General features: G+C 32.3%; 1 protein-coding gene and 1 long non-coding RNA gene across 3 annotated transcripts in view; one reads left to right on the top strand and one right to left on the bottom strand.

Moving 5' to 3' along the window:
- LOC130447286 (uncharacterized) overlaps positions 1-7,832 on the bottom strand; it is a 52,998-nt gene extending 45,166 nt beyond the window's left edge. For both annotated transcript variants that reach the window (XM_056784016.1, XM_056784015.1), the window contains exon 1: positions 7,564-7,832. The gene's annotated coding sequence lies outside the window, so the exon portion shown is untranslated. The remainder of the gene's footprint in view (positions 1-7,563) is intronic.
- LOC130447289 (uncharacterized) overlaps positions 1-25,365 on the top strand; it is a 188,436-nt gene that overhangs the window by 38,278 nt on the left and 124,793 nt on the right. The window lies entirely within an intron of this gene.

Raw genomic sequence — 25,365 nt, forward strand, 5'->3', positions numbered from 1 at the left:
CAATTGATTTGACTGAGTCACGTCGATAACCAAATTTTTTGTGGATATTCTTATGATCGAATATTTGACAGTTCTTGATAGAACTTTGATGTTGATGTCGTCGTCTATGTCTTCTGAAAGGGCAATTGATTTGACTAAGTCACGTCGATAACCAATTTTTTTGTGGATATTCTTATGATCGAATATTTGACAGTTCTTGATAAAACTTTGATGTTGATGTCGTCGTCTATGTCTTCTGAAAGGGCAATTGATTTGACTAAGTCACGTCGATAACCAATTTTTCTTGTAGATATTCTTATGGTCGAATATTTGACAGTTCTTGATAGAACTTTGATGTTGATGTCGTCGTCTATGTCTTCTGAAAGGGCAATTGATTTGACTAAGTCACGTCGATAACCAATTTTTTTGTGGATATTCTTATGATCGAATATTTGACAGTTCTTGATAGAACTTTGATGTTGATGTCGTCGTCTGTCTTCTGAAAGGGCAATTGATTTGACTAAGTCACGTCGATAACCAATTTTTTTGTGGATATTCTTATGATCGAATATTTGACAGTTCTTGATAGAACTTTGATGTTGATGTCGTCGTCTATGTCTTCTGAAAGGGCAATTGATTTGACTAAGTCACGTCGATAACCAATTTTTTTGTGGATATTCTTATGATCGAATATTTGACAGTTCTTGATAGAACTTTGATGTTGATGTCGTCGTCTATGTCTTCTGAAAGGGCAATTGATTTGACTAAGTCACGTCGATAACCAATTTTTTTGTGGATATTCTTATGATCGAATATTTGACAGTTCTTGATAGAACTTTGATGTTGATGTCGTCGTCTATGTCTTCTGAAAGGGCAATTGATTTGACTAAGTCACGTCGATAACCAATTTTTTTGTGGATATTCTTATGATCGAATATTTGACAGTTCTTGATAGAACTTTGATGTTGATGTCGTCATCTATGTCTTCTGAAAAGGCAGTTGATTTGACTAAGTCACGTCGATAACCAATTTTTCTTGTAGATATTCTTATGGTCGAATATTTGACAGTTCTTGATAGAACTTTGATGTTGATGTCGTCGTCTATGTCTTCTGAAAGGGCAATTGATTTGACTAAGTCACGTCGATAACCAATTTTTTTGTGGATATTCTTATGATCGAATATTTGACAGTTCTTGATAGAACTTTGATGTTGATGTCGTCGTCTATGTCTTCTGAAAGGGCAATTGATTTGACTAAGTCACGTCGATAACCAATTTTTTTGTGGATATTCTTATGATCGAATATTTGACAGTTCTTGATAGAACTTTGATGTTGATGTCGTCATCTATGTCTTCTGAAAAGGCAGTTGATTTGACTAAGTCACGTCGATAACCAATTTTTCTTGTAGATATTCTTATGGTCGAATATTTGACAGTTCTTGATAGAACTTTGATGTTGATGTCGTCGTCTATGTCTTCTGAAAGGGCAATTGATTTGACTAAGTCACGTCGATAACCAAATTTTTTGTGGATATTCTTATGATCGAATATTTGACAGTTCTTGATAGAACTTTGATGTTGATGTCGTCGTCTATGTCTTCTGAAAGGGCAATTGATTTGACTAAGTCACGTCGATAACCAAATTTTTTGTGGATATTCTTATGATCGAATATTTGACAGTTCTTGATAGAACTTTGATGTTGATGTCGTCGTCTATGTCTTCTGAAAGGGCAATTGATTTGACTAAGTCACGTCGATAACCAATTTTTTTGTGGATATTCTTATGATCGAATATTTGACAGTTCTTGATAGAACTTTGATGTTGATGTCGTCGTCTATGTCTTCTGAAAGGGCAATTGATTTGACTAAGTCACGTCGATAACCAATTTTTTTGTGGATATTCTTATGATCGAATATTTGACAGTTCTTGATAGAACTTTGATGTTGATGTCGTCGTCTGTCTTCTGAAAGGGCAATTGATTTGACTAAGTCACGTCGATAACCAATTTTTTTGTGGATATTCTTATGATCGAATATTTGACAGTTCTTGATAGAACTTTGATGTTGATGTCGTCGTCTATGTCTTCTGAAAGGGCAATTGATTTGACTAAGTCACGTCGATAACCAATTTTTTTGTGGATATTCTTATGATCGAATATTTGACAGTTCTTGATAGAACTTTGATGTTGATGTCGTCGTCTATGTCTTCTGAAAGGGCAATTGATTTGACTAAGTCACGTCGATAACCAATTTTTTTGTGGATATTCTTATGATCGAATATTTGACAGTTCTTGATAGAACTTTGATGTTGATGTCGTCGTCTATGTCTTCTGAAAGGGCAATTGATTTGACTAAGTCACGTCGATAACCAATTTTTTTGTGGATATTCTTATGATCGAATATTTGACAGTTCTTGATAGAACTTTGATGTTGATGTCGTCATCTATGTCTTCTGAAAAGGCAGTTGATTTGACTAAGTCACGTCGATAACCAATTTTTCTTGTAGATATTCTTATGGTCGAATATTTGACAGTTCTTGATAGAACTTTGATGTTGATGTCGTCGTCTATGTCTTCTGAAAGGGCAATTGATTTGACTAAGTCACGTCGATAACCAATTTTTTTGTGGATATTCTTATGATCGAATATTTGACAGTTCTTGATAGAACTTTGATGTTGATGTCGTCGTCTATGTCTTCTGAAAGGGCAATTGATTTGACTAAGTCACGTCGATAACCAATTTATTTGTGGATATTCTTATGATCGAATATTTGACAGTTCTTGATAGAACTTTGATGTTGATGTCGTCATCTATGTCTTCTGAAAAGGCAGTTGATTTGACTAAGTCACGTCGATAACCAATTTTTCTTGTAGATATTCTTATGGTCGAATATTTGACAGTTCTTGATAGAACTTTGATGTTGATGTCGTCGTCTATGTCTTCTGAAAGGGCAATTGATTTGACTAAGTCACGTCGATAACCAATTTTTTTGTGGATATTCTTATGATCGAATATTTGACAGTTCTTGATAGAACTTTGATGTTGATGTCGTCGTCTATGTCTTCTGAAAGGGCAATTGATTTGACTAAGTCACGTCGATAACCAATTTTTTTGTGGATATTCTTATGATCGAATATTTGACAGTTCTTGATAGAACTTTGATGTTGATGTCGTCATCTATGTCTTCTGAAAAGGCAGTTGATTTGACTAAGTCACGTCGATAACCAATTTTTCTTGTAGATATTCTTATGGTCGAATATTTGACAGTTCTTGATAGAACTTTGATGTTGATGTCGTCGTCTATGTCTTCTGAAAGGGCAATTGATTTGACTAAGTCACGTCGATAACCAATTTTTTTGTGGATATTCTTATGATCGAATATTTGACAGTTCTTGATAGAACTTTGATGTTGATGTCGTCGTCTATGTCTTCTGAAAGGGCAATTGATTTGACTAAGTCACGTCGATAACCAATTTTTTTGTGGATATTCTTATGATCGAATATTTGACAGTTCTTGATAGAACTTTGATGTTGATGTCGTCGTCTATGTCTTCTGAAAGGGCAATTGATTTGACTAAGTCACGTCGATAACCAATTTTTTTGTGGATATTCTTATGATCGAATATTTGACAGTTCTTGATAGAACTTTGATGTTGATGTCGTCATCTATGTCTTCTGAAAAGGCAGTTGATTTGACTAAGTCACGTCGATAACCAATTTTTCTTGTAGATATTCTTATGGTCGAATATTTGACAGTTCTTGATAGAACTTTGATGTTGATGTCGTCGTCTGTCTTCTGAAAGGGCAATTGATTTGACTAAGTCACGTCGATAACCAATTTTTTTGTGGATATTCTTATGATCGAATATTTGACAGTTCTTGATAGAACTTTGATGTTGATGTCGTCGTCTATGTCTTCTGAAAGGGCAATTGATTTGACTAAGTCACGTCGATAACCAATTTTTTTGTGGATATTCTTATGATCGAATATTTGACAGTTCTTGATAGAACTTTGATGTTGATGTCGTCGTCTATGTCTTCTGAAAGGGCAGTTGATTTGACTAAGTCACGTCGATAACCAATTTTTCTTGTAGATATTCTTATGGTCGAATATTTGACAGTTCTTGATAGAACTTTGATGTTGATGTCGTCGTCTATGTCTTCTGAAAGGGCAATTGATTTGACTAAGTCACGTCGATAACCAATTTTTTTGTGGATATTCTTATGATCGAATATTTGACAGTTCTTGATAGAACTTTGATGTTGATGTCGTCATCTATGTCTTCTGAAAAGGCAGTTGATTTGACTAAGTCACGTCGATAACCAATTTTTCTTGTAGATATTCTTATGGTCGAATATTTGACAGTTCTTGATAGAACTTTGATGTTGATGTCGTCGTCTATGTCTTCTGAAAGGGCAATTGATTTGACTAAGTCACGTCGATAACCAATTTTTTTGTGGATATTCTTATGATCGAATATTTGACAGTTCTTGATAGAACTTTGATGTTGATGTCGTCATCTATGTCTTCTGAAAAGGCAGTTGATTTGACTAAGTCACGTCGATAACCAATTTTTCTTGTAGATATTCTTATGGTCGAATATTTGACAGTTCTTGATAGAACTTTGATGTTGATGTCGTCGTCTATGTCTTCTGAAAGGGCAATTGATTTGACTAAGTCACGTCGATAACCAAATTTTTTGTGGATATTCTTATGATCGAATATTTGACAGTTCTTGATAGAACTTTGATGTTGATGTCGTCGTCTATGTCTTCTGAAAGGGCAATTGATTTGACTAAGTCACGTCGATAACCAAATTTTTTGTGGATATTCTTATGATCGAATATTTGACAGTTCTTGATAGAACTTTGATGTTGATGTCGTCGTCTATGTCTTCTGAAAGGGCAATTGATTTGACTAAGTCACGTCGATAACCAATTTTTTTGTGGATATTCTTATGATCGAATATTTGACAGTTCTTGATAGAACTTTGATGTTGATGTCGTCGTCTATGTCTTCTGAAAGGGCAATTGATTTGACTAAGTCACGTCGATAACCAATTTTTTTGTGGATATTCTTATGATCGAATATTTGACAGTTCTTGATAGAACTTTGATGTTGATGTCGTCGTCTATGTCTTCTGAAAGGGCAATTGATTTGACTAAGTCACGTCGATAACCAATTTTTTTGTGGATATTCTTATGATCGAATATTTGACAGTTCTTGATAGAACTTTGATGTTGATGTCGTCGTCTATGTCTTCTGAAAGGGCAATTGATTTGACTAAGTCACGTCGATAACCAATTTTTCTTGTGGATATTCTTATGATCGAATATTTGATCGTTCTTGACAGAACATTGGCGTCTTCGACTTTTGAATAGACATGTGCTTTGCCTAAAGTCATTTTTCTGTACTTTCCTTAGATACTCTCTCAAAATTTATATTTGCTCAACATTTTATTTAAATTTGAAAAGTTATTTTGCGTAAGAATCGACAAATAGTGAATTCAAGTAAAATGATTTAGTCCAAAAATATATTACAGCTATAACTTTTAGGTTTAAATATGAATTAAATATGAAATGAGAACCAACTAGTTCTAATATAGTAAGTGGTGGTATTCAATTCTGTTTAAAATATAATTTTTTATGAGTAGCTATATATTTCAAAAGATCTCCATCAGAGACGAATGTCTGGGGACAAAGTTAAAACAGTCATAAACTGACTTTATAACAGACGGTTATTTTTATTTGGATCTTAGATCATCTGTTTTATAAGCTTTCATCATGTTTCGGTAAGAAGGAAGATGAAAATACATGTTTACAGATTGACCAAAACAAGGACTGGTATTTTGAAAGTACAGACTTTTAACTTTAAAGTAGATAATCGTTTTCGTATGGTCGAGATCTGTATATACTTCTATGTTATAGTCAGTTTAAGTAAATAATACAAACTGTTTTGATACTTTTAACAATATATCTTGTGTTCTACATATAAACTTTTTAGGAGGGATATAAAATTTTACGACGCACTATTTTTTTTCTTCATTGGTATAAAAATGTAATTACGTCGAGTACTTTCAAATTAGAAAGAAATTCAACTTTTATAGTGCGTTCGTTTAATAAGAAAAACAAATTACTTGAGTGATAACAGGGTTAGATAGTTTTATTTTTCTTATTTGACAGAATTTGAATCACAAAATTGGTATGCCAAAACGAGTTTTAAGTAGGCGCTTATAATACAGATTCGTACGAAAAAATGTTACTAATTAGTAATCACAGTGAAAAATCAAAGTATATCGAAAGAACCGAAAGTAATCAGATCAAAAAGGCGGTTGATTATTTCATATAATACATAATAATAATAGTGATAATGCAGCAGGTAAAAACACCTGAAGCCACTTTAGAGGACTCACACACAGATAACAAAATTGATCTATGCTCTATAGATTTAGAGAAAACTGTGGATGTGTACTGTATGAGACATTTTCAGGTCGTATAATCTCTCGTTTTGGTGATCGGTATTGACCTCCCAGATCGTGTGATTTGACATCTTTAGATTTCTTTTTATGGGGTTATTTAGAATCACATCTCTATGTCAAAAGTCCACAACAACGTGGAGGAGATTCAACGTTGTATCAACGAAATTCATCCATATTTATGCAGGATGATCATAAATACTTTTCATAAATAACCTTATCCTATATACATTACGATTCAATGAAAAAATTACCATGAAAAGACTAAAAACTATGATTTATATTTATTTCTAATTTTGCGTTAATTTTGGGATTCCCATTATTTTATGAAATTGATGTGGTTTCGACAAGACTGCACCACATGCCATACAACCCATGAATCATTTCAATTACTGTATGATACAGTTCCAGGTTGTGTAGTTTCTCGTTTTGGTGACCGGAATTGACTTCCTACTATTCATAAATAACCTTATCCTATATACATTACGATTCAGAGAAAACATTACCATAAAAAGACTAAAAACTGTGATTTATATATATTTCAAGTCTTGGGATTTCGATTATTTATTATATTGATCTGGTTTCGACAAGACTGCGCTCAATTACTGTATAAAACAGTTCCAGGTCGTGTATTTAAAAACCAGACAACTCGAGTACTTGCCACCGACAATGATTCTACTAAATCATCTATTATGAGAGTTTTGCATAAAGAAAAATACCACTTTTAGAAAGTTCAGGTGGTTCAGGAGTTAAACGAAAATGATCCTGATAGAAGACAAGAACAAAACACTTTTTCCTTTTCATTTAAACGGGACGGTTAACAAACAAAACTATAAATATTGGAGCAGAGAAAATCATCATTGGATGTGTGAGGCTCACGCTCAATGTCCTAAAAAAAGGAAACGTTTGGGCTGGTATCATGATCGATTTATTTACTATCAACCAGACGGAGCTCCACCGCATTTTGCAATTATGGTTAAAAATGATTTAAACGAGGTTTTTCGTGATACGTGGATTGGAAGACGTGGAACGATCGAGGACCTAGTTTTTTTTAAACATCCCGTACTATTTTATCGGAAAACTTTTTGAAATGATACAAGATACACTACCTTCGAATCCATTTATGAAAATTGACTACTAAGCTGTCATCTTCATCACTTTACACACATACACAATACACAAAAAAAATATATTTTTCTTTTTCAAACAAATCAAAATAATCCAAACGAAAACACAGAATCACTTCCGCAAACAATAATAAACAATCCAAAATCCAATTCGCGCGTAACGTAGAACGAAATATAAATTTTACGACTAGCGACCAAAACATCCACGTTTTTCGAATTCAGCGGTAACGAACATATCCACTCGTCGGAAGTTGAGGACGAACTGAGCATTTGAGCAACGCGTTCTCTCACCGCTAGACGGAGCCGAGTCAACAACGCCAGACTTGATTCAGTTGATCCTCAGACAGCTGTATGTTTACACCTATGACTTGCACCCCCACTATGTCGATATGACCAATGGAATCCCGATTTCGAAGTAGGGATAATAATGTCATTATTTTGTAATTTACAGTTGGCCATGTTGATAGTCAGGTAGGCCGAGGGAAATGCGGTCGTGGGGATGTCGATATTAGTCTCGCTTGGATGGATCTTGAGGTTTCATAATAAACATAATAAAAGATTTTACTTTCGATTCAAAGGTATAACGAAACCATTATTCTAATTTCCAAAAATTGTATACAAAAATAGAAGAAAGAGTTTTTGTTGTTACAAAATTTGTGTTAATTGTATTATGTACAATCTTCTTAGAAAAAGCTGAAAGATGGTCCACAGGAATTCTTTAATAAATTAACTTTTTAAACTTAAACTAAGAAATAAACATTCAAATAACTAAATAAAATCTAGAGATAAAGTACAATCGATAACAAAATTAACTATACAACAATCTTAAAATATGTAATTATTAAGATAAGAAACTTTCCAGTAAATATGCCCTCAAATTATTGAGGGAAAAGATCTGATTCCAATTGGCAAATGATTGTGCATGTTTCGCATTGTAAAATATTGAGCCCTAAACTAATTCTTAACGTGGAGTAGGTAGATAAAGGTTGTAGCCCGCGTTCCTAAGTGGATAGCAGTACAAAAATTGAAGAAGCGTGTTTACGAATTATATAAAAGATTATGAAAAATACTGAGAAAAAGAAGCGCAATGATAAATAAAAATAAAAGACAATTGCGGATGAATAAGATAACGAAAAAATTAGAAGACAACAATATAGATACAGACGTGGAATCATTTTAAAAATAGATTAAGATGAAATGATTTGAACACAGAAGGGGTTTTTAATTTGAAATTAAGCAAATCTGTAAGACCAGATGAGAACGTCAACGAATAGACTACACCAGTTCCTAGATATAGTCTTCCAAAATGCCAGATGGATGGAATAGTGGAGCCAAAGGAAAGGAAACCCAAAAATGTGTTCTAATCACAGATCCGTTACGATCTACAAGATTTCCACTTCCATTGTTAATACCAGATTAAAAATTTTACTGTAATTGCTGGTTATTATCATACATATCATCATAGATCTTTTTACATGCTTGGTCTTGTCTGGACGCCATCACCGTGGCATAGTTACGTGGCCGAATTAGCTAAGGCAACTTTACAACAATTTGGAGCCTTCTCTAAGATCTTCTGATCATCTACAAGAACCAGATTTGTCAATTTTGTGGAGTATTCGGAGCTTCAAACCAAACCCAATACAGAAGAAAACAATTCGAGTTATAGTCGACTCAGTGTTGACCGGAACTTGGATAGCTTGAAGCTGTATTATCTATACTACTAGGTCAGATAGTATAATACTACCTAGAACAGTTTTTGCAAGATCTTCCTTTGGAGAAGTGCAGCTACTAAGATACATATTTTCCCAACAATACAACCTTCAGAAGTTCCAGATCAAAACCTACAGGTATATAAAAAAATTGCTAATGTTTTCACATGTGAAGCTTCAATCAATTGTTTCTACACAGTTTTTTGGACTTTTTTTTTAGAATCGATTCACTTTTTACGTGTTTTATGTACTTTCCCAAATTCAGAAGAATTTATAACATCCTTGTTAATGTATTACTTAGAAAATTCTTTAATAGAAGAAAGAAATAAGCATCGGAATGTTTTCAATAGAAAAAAACGTCGTATTTAGATAAAGTATACAACTATAAAGTAAAGACTGGTGTCGACATTTTTAACATTGTTTAATTTTCGTCTGGTAGAAATTACAGGTAATGGCGCCATCCTAAAACATAATAATTTACGATGTGTCCTTTTAGAATTCATAAAACTGGAATGCTTACTTGACCACCGATACCTAAAATAAAAATAATGCGTCAATAATTTGTATTTTTGCTCCAACTTAATAGATTCTTCAGTAAAATTGATTTTTTTTTCAAGAAAATTAGTAAATATTGACGATTAATTCTAGATCTTTCTAAACGATCCAATGTAATCAAATTTGACTCTTACATACCAAAAAAAAAAACACTTTCACGTATTTTAATAATCTCAATTTAATTACTTTTAACGATTTAACGCGGATAGGTAGTTCTGAAAACAGGAAAAGTCACAGGGAGTCAAATCTTGCGAATACGGTAGCTGAGCGATGATTCTTGTTACCACGGAGAAAAATTTGATCTTTTGATACGATTTCTTCACGTTATGGGCTTTTTAATCATCTGGAATTAACTAATAATGAACTATATGATGATAATTTTATGATACGATTAGTACAGAGCGCTATTGAATAAGTTATAGGTCAGATTGAACACTAGTAATGACGAGATTGATGAACGTATAAAAAAATCTCATATTACTACAGTCGGATTGAAAACAGTGTTTTTTTCTAAAAAAACTTTGATATTTTTAACAGTTCCGTTATTCACAGCTATTTTGTATCGTCTTTATATCATATAACAAGTAATTGAGCACATTTGGGCATTGATTACTTTTTATGTCGTCAATGGACTCATCAAACGTTCCCTGCAACGAATTTTTTAGTTTCAGAAATAGGAAAAAATCATAGGGGGACAAATTAGTTAAATTTGATAGCTAAGGGATATTTTGGGCGAAAAAATCAGTCTCAATTATGCTCGAATGTAACAACGCAATCGTCTGCTTACAAATTGCTTCACGTAGACGCCTTATTGACTGTTTAATCTTTTGGAACGAATTTATAGTGAACCACAACCATTAGATCTTTGATAACCTTAATTTTCGATCGAATTTGACGTGGTTTTCTCGATTTAGAGCTGAATTGATCAGATTATTGCTCAATTTTATTGTCAAATTCATAAACTCAATAAGGTCCTCAAGTTCTCTTACGAAATGAAATTTTTCCAAAAGGAAAGTTTTTTACCTTTCTTAAAACTTGAACTCATCCTGGCATAACTCGGTACCACCTGCATGAGATTTAACCAATTGTCGAGGCGTTTTTTCCATTCTGATTCAGGTATCTCCAAAATATGTGATTTGAAAGCATCAACAAGCATCAACCGCTTCTTCAGGTGTAGAAAAACGTTGATCTCAAAATTTATTTCTGATCTGCGGGAATAGAAAGAAATCATTTGATGACAAACCAGGACTGTAGGGTGGATGACCCATCAATCCGACGTTTTTATTTGGATTTGGTTGTGTTAGATAACGATTCGTTTTCTGCGATTGATTTCCCCGATTTTTTCGAACCACGACCACGATTGAAACCCATAAACCAGCGATAGGGACAACGTTCGAACGAAAAAATTTAGAAAGAAAAAAAAACCTTGGAAACGAAAAAAAAACGAAGTACGGAAAAAAATGAACTATTTGTGGCTAAACTTTATCAGTTGTAACATAAATTCATTAATGAAGGCACAAATTCATTAATTGATACAAAAATTTATCAATTCAGACCTAATATCATTAATTAATTCTCAAGATCATTAATTTGGACATACATTTATTAATTGGGACCGAAATTTATCAATTAATTTAAAAATTAGTACTGGGATTTATTAATCAAGGTAGAAATCCATTAATTAAGACAGATATTTATTAATTGGTGCACAATTTATTAATTGACATAAAAATTCATTGATAGAGGCACAAAATCGTATATTGTGGCACTAAAGTATCAATTGAGACACATATTTATTAATAGGGACCGAAATTTATTAATTAAGGTACCAATTTATTAATTGGAACTGGAATTTATTAATTGGAACTGGAATTTATTAATCAAGTTACAAATTGTTCAATTTCAATAGAACCTCAACAATTGATATAAAAATTTATTGATTAAGGCACAAATTCATCATTTAGATTGAGACACAAATTCGTGGCGTGGATTAAGATACAAAAGAATGTTTTGAGAACAAAAATTATTAATTGGAACCGAAATTTATTAATCGATGCACAATTTCATCAATACATATAGAAATTCATTAATTGAGGCACAAATTGCTCAATTGATACTTTATTTATTTGATAATTTATTGATTGGGACTTAATTTTATTAATTAATAGGGAATAGAAAGAAATCACTGAGTGACAAACCAGGACTGTAGGGCGAATGACCCATTAATCCGACGTTTTTGTTTAGGTTGGTTAGGTTGGAGAATGATTCGTCTTCTGCGATTGATTTTCTTGATTTTTTCGAACCACGACCACGATTGAAATCCAAAAACCAGCGAGACACGTTGACTAGAGATGGCGCCTCATCACCAAAAGTCGAAGCGAGTTAATCAGTACACCGTTCGATCGAAAAATTCCATTATTCAAATCAATGTTGCCATATCTCAAAACTTAAGTAACAACCCTCGTATTGATGGCTAAAAAGTAGTTGAATAATTAATATATAATTTAATAGGAATAGATAAACATTGACTTCAACGTATATGGTTAGTTAAATATCGAATACCAATGTCAGAATCAATAAAGATGATTAACCTAGATTGGGATCTGATATATGATATCTTTCTTGACTTGTTTACCTTACATCTAAGAGATTTTATATATCTAGATAGATCATATCGTCATCCGGCATTTTTTAAAAGGAAAACTCTCGTTTTTCGAAAATATAAATTCCTCTTCTCTAATATTATGTCGTGAACGGTTGTGTCCATCAAGATCACAATAATATAAATTGCAGGTAGACTGGTTTTCTTTACCTGTGGGTAAGTAAAGCGACCATACGTCCTAGCCTTGGTTAACTTTTTTGTATATTTTCTGAAAGAACTAGTTTAAGTTTATTATTGTTAAATGATGCGTGAACAACTTGATTCGTTCCCTTCGGTTGGTATGATGGTATTAACCCTTTTTTTTAATACTTAATATGAGTTAGAAGGTAGTATTTGTATGTAAATACTCTACCGGTTTTACGAGATAATCGCAGAGCTGATTATCATATTCTATATACACAGGGGTACCAATTTTACGACAAACTTCGATATATGAGTTATTTTTTGAGAAGCCCCGTATATAATGTCTCAAAATTACCGTAACTAATTTAGAAACTTTATAACTGTTTTCTCGGCATGTTAAATTTGATTCTAATTTTGTCTTATTTGTTACAGGTGAGTCGCCAATTGTTAAATTAGAAAAGTAGTTTATGGCTGTGATGTACAGAAGGTAAATCTTTATTTTTTTCATCTCTGCTTCGTTTTGCACCACAATTCCATGTAGGATATAAATTATTTCAACAGATTTCCACTTAAAAGTACTAAAAATACTAAAATTTACAAAAAAATAAGTGGTTGCAAGGTATTTATTTGTTTACGAACCACGAATAACTTAACAAGTGTTCTGTTGTTTTATTGGCAGAAAATAAGGTCTAAATCTTCTATTCCATCGTTTAGTAATTGACTTGGACATCGCATAACAGCTCCATGATCCCCTTTCTTGGGGAATTGCAACCTCATGCACAATATTCGCCAGACTTAGCCCCGTCGGATCGTTTTCTATGTCCAGATTTGAAAAAATAGCTCGGTGGTAAAAGATTTTTCAACTAGGAATAGATGATGTCGGCTAGTTTGAAGAATTTGACGATTCTTAATTATAAAAAGTGTTTTGTGTGTTGGGTAAGGTACTTTTGGGATAATTTTCGTAATTCATCGCACGGTTTTCTTTCACAAAAATTTCATTTTAAGACGCATAGGCAGAGGAGCACTAACCGCGTGTCTAGCTCGGTCATCGGGATTATCAAAGACGTTAAAACATGTACAAATGTTATTCATAAATAGAACATTTTTCGAAAAGTTTAACAAAATAGAAAATTCTATAATCATAATCTATTCATATACTTAAAATAGAACGAATATTCTCTTTCTCAGAAACACATTTCGAACTGAAATTAATGTTTGTAGTAATGGGAATGCCAACGTTACTTAAAACATGACAGACAGCCATTTGACACCTAATATATCTTTTTGTTTAGATTTACATTTCGAGTCATTTAAAAGCAGTTCCGATGATTACATCATTGAAAATATCATTTAGATTCGTTTTTTTTTCTAAACTACGAGTCACTGGTTAAAGATATTGCACGTAAATTTAGAGAAAATCAGCGCCACTTAATTCAATAGTTTTAAAAAGTATTTCGTCATTATAGTGGTCAAATTGGTCAAATGGTTCCATAGAAACCGTTCAAGTTTTTGATATAAAAGTACATCGACACCCTGAAGATTCCAAAGGAACGTGTTGGACATATTTAGCGAAAGCTCTTTTCAAAGTGACGAAAGTAACAAATTGATGATTCTATGTCCAATTTTTGCTTAGATTTGCCACATAGTTCAATTATTTCACACCAGACTTCAATGAACAATCTGTCGAGTGGATTGCACTTGATGAATCGACTCCAACACGTGAAAAGTCCGCTGGAAAGGTTATAACAACGAATTTTTTCCAAAATTTTCATTATTGGGAGAGGTAGTTCTGTGACCATCCTCGTAGATCATCAGCATAGGTATTTGAAATAAAAATACTTCATCATTCATATTTTCTAAGAATTATATTTATAGAAGCACTGACATAATCCTGTCTACTTCTATCCATTATCCAAGTCCTCAACAATCATCAGGACAATTTTTTGTGGCTGACATTTTTAATTAAGATAAATGGAATCAGATATATGTATCATATTTAGTGATTAATAGTTTCTAATGCACACATGTGCATTGTTTAATTATTAAAAAAAAATATTTCATGATTAGAATGAATTCTAGTACTAGAATGAATTTAATAAAGTATATATGTTGTGACATCACGAAAATTATGTATTATAAAGACCGAGTCGTTAAATTTTTAAAGAGAGCGTGACTGCAATATGGTCTAGAACATTCCTTATTATTTTCGTACATGTCAGAGGATCTAATTGGCTAAACGCTACACTTATTTTCCGAGCAAATCAAATAAAAAGTTCTGGCATCTATGATGTTACCTCCTATTTCTTGTGAAATTTATCATGGTACCAGTTTTATTAATACAATCTCGCTCTACACATCTGGCACTACTCATCAAAACATTGGCGGATTAAGAACAAACGATAAAAAAGGATTCCAAATATTATAATTGTTGATAAATTCATGAGGGCTATTCAGAAAGAAAAAAAAATGGATTATTTGTGGCTAAACTTTATCAATTGTAACATAAATTCATTAATTGTGGCACAAATTCATTAATTGTGGCACAAATTCATTAAGTTATACTAAAATTAATCAATTGAGACCTAATTTCATTAATTAATTGTCAAGTTCATTAATTGATATACAAATTCGTATATTGTGGCACTAAAGTATCAATTGAGACACACATTTAATAAATGGGACCGAAATTTATTAATTAAGGTAAGAATTTATTAATTGGATATGGAATTTTTTAATCAAACTACAAATCCATCAAATTCGTATATTGCGGCACTAAAGTATCAATTGAGACACATATTTATTAATCGGGCCCGAAATTTATTAATTAAGGTACCATTTTATTAATTGGAACTGGAATTTATTAATCAAATTTATTGATTGAGGCACAAATTCATCATTTAAGACACAAGTTCTTTGATTGAGACACAAATTCGTAGCGTGGATTGAGATACAAAAGTATGAATTGAGAAAGAAATTTATTAATAGGGACTGAAATTTATTAATTGATTCACAATTTCATCAATTCTGATAGAAATTCATTAATTGAGGCGTAAATTGCAGAATTGATAAAAAAATTTATTGATTGGGATTCAATTTTATTAATTAATCCTGAAGTTCATTCACTGAGACATAAATTCGTTTTTCGAGGCACAAATGCAGTAATTAAGACCCAAATGTATCGATTGTTATACACATTCATAAGTTGGGACTCAAACTTATTCATTGGGACTTTAATGTATTAATTAGGTTAGAAATTCATCAATTAGGATACAAGTTCTTTGATTAAGACTCAAATTCGTGAATTGAGGTGCAAAAGTATAAATTGAGAAACAAATTTTTTAATTGGGAGTGAAGCCAAAAATTATTGATTGAGACAGAAATTCATTAAACGATTCTCAAATTCATTGATTTAATCAAACATTTATAGTAGCGCAAGCTCATTAATAGACGCAAAAATTACTCATTCGAAAGAAATTGCATTTAGACACAAATTCATTAATAGAGGTATAAATTCGCAAATAATTGAGATAAAAATTCATTTAATTAAATAACTGAGACAAAAATTTATTAATCAAGACACAAGTTTAGTAATTGAGACACAAGATCTTCAATTGAGACACTCATTTATTAATGGAGGCCACAAATTATTCATGTGAGAAACAAATTTATCTACCATGGTACAAATTTATCAATTCAGAACTAAATTCATCAAGAAAAACAAAATGTCATAGTCTTACTTAAACCTCTGTGTTCTGGTTATTTCTTCATTCTCGAAATCAAAAGAAAATCACTAGGTGCAAGTTCAGGACTATAAGAGAATGAGTATAAATTTTTGAATGAGATACGAAATTATTGAGGTTATAAATCATGCACTTACAAACTGCCTAAAGTCTTTTTTATTCTCCTAATTAATTAATAACAAATTTTTGTCCATAATGTTTTCATTTCAAGGTACAAACTTTTCTATACGATATAACATTTACGAAAAAAGATTTTGTAATAACTACAAGATATATATTATATTTCTTGTGTTATTATCGATATGATTTAAATCTGGAACAAATGAGGACTCTCTTTGATCCTCTTCTATTCCCTTATTCAGTAATTTTCTCATGAATTAGAAGCTTGAAGCAATCGATTATTCCTTTCCCTAATATCGCATAGTTAAATCCACTTTAAATAAAATTTAAAATCTGCTACTCGATCAAATTATTGTATGATCGATTTATTTAATGTGCGCCATAATAGAAAAGCTGCTCGCCGCCGCCGGTAGCCTGTTGGGAACTAATGAAGATGTCACAAATTCTGGATGACGACGGGGGGGCTTAAGAGAAAAGGAAGCACGTGACGCCGCGACGGGCCGTAGCTAATTACGTCTGGCATTAAGTTACGCTACGAGTCATCTGACGGCGGACAGAGATGCCGAATACGCGACTTTCTCTCTTATTTTTCAACGATCTAATTCATTCACTGAATTCTATTTTAATTGTCGTTATAATGTGGTCGGTTTTTGATAAAATGAGAATCATTTATTACCGAATATGACGAAGTTACGTACTTAACTTGTTTGCGTCTAAAAACAAAATTATTCCCGTGCCTATAATATAAGTAAATAGATATTTGAGTGCCCTGATATAGGATTCTGCTCCTCTGCAAGGCTTGAGTTTGGATATTTTTTGGTTTATACAAAATATTATAAATGGAAAAAAGAATCGACTGCATTATTCCCTATTTTTGGTCATCGGCTTCACTATTCCCTAACTGTAAAGAGCTAGTTCAGCAGGTTACTGGTAAACCGTAGGATACTGTCAACACCGACGAGATTTTTTAAGGGGTTGATCTGATTACGATAAGGAAGAAACTATTAGAAAAATTCACCCTCTTGAATCAACTTGTTTTTTTTGCTTTATTGTACAAATATGAACATTGTTAGATGCAAGTTTTACTTTAGACACCGTGTATATTAATCGAACCGCGTTTTCTATATAACAAACACGGAAACTGTTGAACGTTGAAAATAAATACAATAACGTTGAAGTTTGTTTAATCTACCCTTGATTTTGTGACTAAATTGTGTTTAATGAAAGTGCTAGAGGACGTACAATTAAATACCCGCCCTTGCTAATATATTCAGGCGGGATAGGATGATGATAGGACAAACAATTTTGTGAGAGACTGGAAAATTCTCGCCTGATGATTTTCTTCGAGTGCGCCACTTTGTATTAAAAGGGTTCAGATATTGCATTCATTAACATTTTAGACCGTTAAAAGGTTGCGTTTTCTTGTAGGACGTATAGGTATTCGTATCAAATATTTTGTTGATTACATTCCTTTTATTATAGCGAGAAATGCCCTCTAATTCGAAAAATGGTAAATCGAATATTCAATCTAACTTTCCCAAGAATTACACATCGGCAATGTCTTTTACGTGTCTGGTGGCTTTTGTTCGAAAATATCGATTTCTCTTTTTCTAGTATTGTGCAGATTCTTCCGGTGAACTTTTCCGCCCTTTTTTAGGCGGTTTCGCGAACTACATACAGACGTATTCACTGTACTTTCGTCCTCAAAAAAAAAAATAAACCTTAGTTTTGACGAAATTTAAGCGAATAGAGTTAAAATTGCTCTTATTATAACATTTACGTGCTTTAAAATCGAAATGAATATGAATGGATGGACACAAGAATTTTTCTACTGCTTTTTCGTGGTTTGCATTCAAATGAGGGAATATTTCACGAAGGATGCACCTGCAGATAACATCAATGAAAGCCGCCGACCAATAAACGATAATTTTTTACTTTTATATTTTCGCTTGTTATAATACAAAGTCGAAAAATGCAGAATTTTGATTTGGATTGAGAAATCGATTTCCCAACATCATTTTCGAATTTAATTTGGACTATTATTGCTTTTTGGAATTTGATATAGTCAGAAATGAATTATTTTATTCAATTTGGACTGGTCGGAACAAAAATTTATGAAAAACTAGTTTTTCCTATTCAAAGTTTCTTGCAAAAATGGTTTACAAATTCAAATTTGTCGAAAAATGGACTTTTCAATTATTTTTTGGATCGAAAATGTCTTAATGTAGACAGAAATTAAATTTCCAGTTTTAATTTGATGATAAGGTCAAAAAATCAAATCAAATTTTGTTAGAAAATGACTTTTCCGAATTGAAAGCAAGTAATAATGGTTTTTAAAATTTTCGTATCCCTTTTCCAAGCATATGTGGGACTAAAACTGACACATTTTTCTTAGAAATCGACTTTTCCGTTTAAAATTTTTTTATTATATAGCATTTAAAGTCGAATATTGTTGTGAATCGGTTATACCAATTTGAATTTTGCTAGAAAATGGCGTTTCCTGTCCTATGTTGTTGGAAAATGACTACTGTCATTCAAGTTTTGTCATAAAATGGCTTTTCCAATAAAAATTTTCAAAGAAATTAGCTTTTCCAATTCATTTTCCTTCATAAAATGGTTTTTTCAAGGCAAATATTTTCAAATAGGCCTTTCCGATCCATATTTCTCTATAAAATTCCTTCCTAATTGGAATTTTGTTATAAAGCTTTTCCAATTCACATTTTTCCACAATATGATTATTTTATTTTGAATCTTCTGAGAATATGGATATTTGAAATCAAATATTGTTAAAAAATGTCATTTCCAGTACAAATCTGCTTTTAGAATTCAAAATTTCCCACAATATGGCTATTTCAATTTGAATTTTGCGAGGAAAAGGCTACTTTCAATAAATTGGGTTAGAAAATGACGTTTCCTGTCCAATGTTGTTGGAAAATGACTTCTGTTATTCAAGTTTTTGTCATAAAATGGCTTTTCCAATAAAAATTTTCAAAGAAATTAGCTTTTCCAATTCATTTTCCTTCATAAAATGGTTTTTTCAAGGCAAATATTTTCAAATAGGCCTTTCCGATCCATATTTCTCTATAAAATTCCTTCCTAATTGGAATTTTGTTATAAAGCTTTTCCAATTCACATTTTTCCACAATATGTCTATTTTATTTTGAATCTTCTGAGAATATGGATATTTGAAATCAAATATTGTTAAAAAATGTCATTTCCAGTACAAATCTGCTTTTAGAATTCAAAATTTCCCACAATATGGCTATTTCAATTTGAATTTTGCGAGGAAAAGGCTACTTTCAATAAATTGGGTTAGAAAATGACGTTTCCTGTCCAATGTTGTTGGAAAATGACTTCTGTTATTCAAGTTTTTGTCATAAAATGGCTTTTCCAATAAAAATTTTCAAAGAAATTAGCTTTTCCAATTCATTTTCCTTCATAAAATGGTTTTTTCAAGGCAAATATTTTCAAATAGGCCTTTCCGATCCATATTTCTCTATAAAATTCCTTCCTAATTGGAATTTTGTTATAAAGCTTTTCCAATTCACATTTTTCCACAATATGATTATTTTATTTTGAATCTTCTGAGTATATTTGAAATCAAATATTGTTAGAAAATACATTTTCCATCAAAAAATTTATAATAAACTCAAAAAATTTTCACTTTGACGAATGATCTTTCGTTTTGGACAAAAACTTATTTTTCCGAACTAAAAATGACTTTTCCAATCTCAAAATAGACATAGATGAGACTTTTTAGTTAAAAATAGCTTTTCCAGATACAAAATAATTATTTCCATCCATATAACAAACACTTTATCAATAAAAATATTTACACAAATCGAAAACATTTATGTTAGATGTTGATTAATCTTCGGAATCGATACGTCTTCGAGACAACTTTCAATGCTTCATCTTCTCCACAACATTTATATTCCAAGAGAGTGCGTAAAGGGTAACCTGTTGTCGAAGATCCCTTTGATTCATCAAAAGCTATTGTAACTGGAAATTGAATACTACGAAGTGGAAATTCAGGATTTTAGCTATCGGAGATGTAACAAGAGATCGTAATTATTAGCTGGTAATGGAAATTCGTTCTCATTGCCAGATACGACGTCGTCCTTGATTAATATTTTTTTCAATACTTTCGTTAATCTAATAATAACACTAAGAAAAAAGAAAAAATTTCCAACTTTACTACCGAACAAAAGGGAAAGTTATTTCTAAGCTCGCGTTAAGTTATTTATCGTTTCTGTTACATATGTTACGGTTAAATGGCTGCCACTGGGTGTTTAATCATCAATTTATATCGGAGACGCGCCGGAAACCGTTTACTGGGAATTATTTATTGTTACTGCGTTGTTGTTGTTGTTTTTTCCTTCTTTTTCCATTGATATAAATAAGAATATATTGAAAGTAATCTGCTGAATGTTTTCAACACTTCTTGTAACATTAAACGTTAAGTAATTAATTTATTTACTCAACCATATGTTTATACATTAGATTTAAAGTTAAAGATACGAGGATTGTCCCAAAAGTCCATTTCCATAGACTTTTTTTTCCAGCGATGTTCAACAAGTTCGAACACCCTTTTTAAAAATAATAATCGTCAATTATACATATTAAAAAAGTCATTAATTGCCGACATCACCTCTTCATTGTTGGAGAATCTTTGCGGAACAGTAAATAATTCTGCTAAGGGAGCTAAATATGGTAAATAGGGTGCAAACTTTAATTCATTCGTATCTCAAAAAACCGACGCCATGACCTTGTCTGCAAATGGTTATCTTTAGATCCGGTTCTTCCTTTTCGTCACTTGTTCGACCACTGCGATGCTGGTTCTGTACGGCTTTGTCTCGCCCAGAGTAGAATCTAGTTCAGTTTTTATATTGGTTGTGCTAACGCCTTTCAAACTTGAAACATTCAAACAACTATCGCCATCTCTAGGCCTGAAACTACAAAACGTCGTACCAGTTTTTATGAGAACTTTTGAGAACTTCTTAATTATAAATTTGTTTAAAACGATACTACAAATCATCGCGATTGATAAGTCGTCAACCCTGTATATATTTTATTTTGAAATAATTTTTTTTATAAATTTAAATCAATTTCGGTGTTTTGCGGTTAGAGTTTTAGCTCCTGCATTTTTTAATTACCTCGGTTACATTTAATTTCATTTTTTTTTTCCATTAACGGATCCAATTAACTAGACCCCGATTTTTAGCTTTCCAAGTTTAATTAACAAAATTGATCGTTTTTTTTCCAAACGGAAATTTCGAAAGGAAGATTCCAGCTGATAAGAATTAACTGTCGATAACAGACATCCAGACTAAGAAGACAGAAGTGTATATCTAATATCCAGAATCTTTCATAGAACTCAAGGAAACTGCGACGCAATGGAGGATGAGGACCTGTTGAAATGACAGGGGGTGGTGGATGCTTAGAGGGACAGGATTTAAAACGCGCGTGTATGCAACCCTGTAAAGTACTATCGTCTTCACTAGGTAATGAAAGACATAACATCCTGGTTAACAAATCTTCGTCAATGATTAAGCCAAATGGATCTTGGTGAATTTATTCCGAAATTTGTATTAAACTTATACTATCAGAAGACAAGGTCAGATATGATATTTTGAGTAAATTTTTGCAACTTTGTGTAATGAGAAAATATGGTTTTGAAGTAAGTAATAAAATTTTTGTTGGTTTTTGATTGGATGATCGAACGGTTTTACGAGGCTTGTCTTCGTTGGTTATTTACGTTGAAAATCTATTAAATTTTCAGGTATGTTATTGAGAAACGCTTAGCAAGCCACTATTTACGACTCTGAATTATAAATACATTGTATTACATGAAAAATTCAAAGGAAATGCCATTTGTACCGGGTGTCCCAATAAGAATGGCTCTCGGCCATATCTCGGGAACCGTTTATAGTACAGCTTGGAAAAAAAAAATTATAACAAAAGTGACCTCGAGAAAAACCTGAAAATTATTTACAGAGTTGTAGGTCCATCGCCAGAGGGCGTAAATAAATACCAAAAATTATAAAATGAATAATTTATAAATTTTGCCCAATAAAGATGCATTTAAACTATGATTATCGTATTCTTCAAGAAATTCAGCGTGTATTTGATTTTGCAAGTTTTAGTCTATCTCTTCAAATAATAGTTGGGGGAAAGCGGGAACTCTATTATGAAAAAACGCCTGGAAGTCCAGTTCTACTTAACCTATCAATGCAAACTTAGTCTTTTTGAAGAGAGCTCCTTTCTACCAATGTAAGAGTTATAATTTCGAAACAACCTAATGAGTAACGTATACGCTAGAGGGCGCTATTTATTTATTTTTTTAAATCTAGCTATCCTTGAAAAATGTTGAATGGAAACATGCAGTTTTAATTGAAGAATATAAGTGTAGACCAAATTAGGAACAGAATAGCGACAACCGCATGTCGATATCTTCTTCGTATTACGAGATATCTTAAGAAATGTGTAAATTTTAAGCATTTTCCTTTAATCATAAATTACTCCGGGTTGACTGAAGGGATTTTAACATTTTTTGACTCCTCAAAATTGTCTTTCCTTGATCTATTGATAAAAGTTCCAATTATTATCTCAATATTACTTATTCTGTCACCGTTATGGAAGTTAAAATGGAAATATAACTTAAGGTACCTCGCTAGTGGCTACCTAAATGTTCAAATTGTCGCCCATGATTTTCTATACAAGCTTTTATTCTTTGAAGAGTATATTGAAAAGTAATCTCAATTTCAGCTCTCGAAATACTCTGAATGGCGTTTCGTATTCTCTCGATCATGTTATCTCTAGTAATGACTCTAATTGCACAAACAAGGTCTTTAATCAGTCCTTAGAGATAGAAATCTAAGACGGTTCAGTCTGGTGACCTGACTAACCAAAAAAATAGGCCTCCACGTCCTATCCATCTATCAGGGTAAGCATTATCTAAAAATTCTCTGGAGGAGAAATGCGCCGGACACCTTTCGTGCTGAAACAACAAAGACCTACGAGTTGCTAGTGATATATCTTCTAGAAGAAGTGGTAATTCATCCCTTATAAAATTTAGGTAGCGTTCCCCGTTAATTGCGTTGTCAAAAATGAAAGGTCCAATTATCTGACCGTCTACAATACCATTCACCGACCATCGCCCCTGATTCTGAACTTCTTCCATCCAGCGTGGATTATTCTGTGACCAATAGTACATATAATGTCGGTTAACCGTACCATCACTACTAAATGTAGCTTCGTCTGACCACAAAATACGTGACAGTAATTGAGGGTCTTCATATACCATATGCAGTAACCAGTTGCAATAATCCAACCTTCTGTCGTAATCACGATCAACCAATTGTTGATGCACTACTATATGATATGGATGAAATCTAAAAGAAAAATAATGTCCTATTAAATACCTTTCCAGAATGATAAATAAATTATTATGCTCACAAATAATATTATGCGGGTATATTTTGTTTTTACATCATAATTTACCTGTGTCCTGTCAAAATACGTTTAACTGTGGCTCTGCTTATTCCCAAGTCTCTACTTATTGCTCTGATACTTAAATGCGGGTTAAATTGCACATATGCCAAAACATTTATTGTATTTTCCCTCGAACGACCTCCGCCGCGTCTTTTAAATACAGGAAGATTTACATTTCCAGTCGTTCTTAAACGGTGTATGAGTAGACGAAAAACTCTGCTACCGGGATGACGTCTTTGGGGTATCTTTGGGTCTTTATTGTATGGCGTATACCCTAGCCGCAACAGTTGCATTTCTCATACATTTAAAGTAAAGTGCCTATCATATCAAATGATTCTTCGTTTTTAAGAATCATCTTAGATATAACTTTTAAGTAAATTTTCTATGGAATTTAATGCACACAAATCGCAATGACACGTAAATGAACAAATTACTAGGTTTATTAATTTGACACAAGGCATATCTTTTTGTTTTTTTTTTAAGGCCCCACTACTTGTTTTTATATTTTAACATTTTAACTTCCATAACGCAGTTTCGCGGTGACAGCAAAAAGTAATATTGACATAATAATTGGAACTACTATTAATAAAACAAGGAAAGACAATTTTGAGGAGTCAAAAAATGTTAAAATCCCTTCAGTCAACCCGGAGTAATTTATGATTAAAGGAAAATGCTTAAAATTTACACATTTCTTAAGATATCTCGTAATACGAAAAAGATATCGACATGCGGTTGTCGCCATTCTGTTCCTAATTTGGTCTACACTTATATTCCTTAATTAAAACTGCATGTTTCCATTCACCATTTTTAAAGGATAGCTAGATTTAAAAAAAATAAATAAATAGCGCCCTCTAGCGTATACGTTACTCATTAGGTTGTTTCGAAATTATAACTCTTACATTGGTAGAAAGGAGCTCTCTTCAAAAAGACTGTTTGCTTTTTTTCATAATAAAGTTCCCGCTTCCCCCCACCTCTTATTTGAAGATATAGACTAAAACTTGTAAAATCAAATATACGCTGAATTTCTTGAAGAATACGATAATCATAGTTTAAATGCATATTAATTGGGCAAATTTTATAAATTATGCATTTTATAATTTTTGGTATTTAATTACGCCCTCTAGTGATGGACCTACAGCTCTGTAAATAATTTCCAGGTTTTTCTCGAGGTCCCTTTTGTCATAAATTTTTTTTCCCGAAGCTGTACTATAAACGGTTAACGAGATATGGCCGAGAGCCATTCTTATTGGGCCACCCGGTACATCGATTAGAGATGTTTTTTTATCATAATGTAACATTCGAGATTTTTCTATATTTTCTTATTAGAATAGTGAATTTTCAGGTTTTTTTTATTCATCATCAGTTCAAAAGAATATTTTTC

The sequence above is a fragment of the Diorhabda sublineata genome, chromosome 8 (assembly GCF_026230105.1).
Source record: "Diorhabda sublineata isolate icDioSubl1.1 chromosome 8, icDioSubl1.1, whole genome shotgun sequence".
NCBI lineage: Eukaryota > Metazoa > Arthropoda > Insecta > Coleoptera > Chrysomelidae > Diorhabda > Diorhabda sublineata.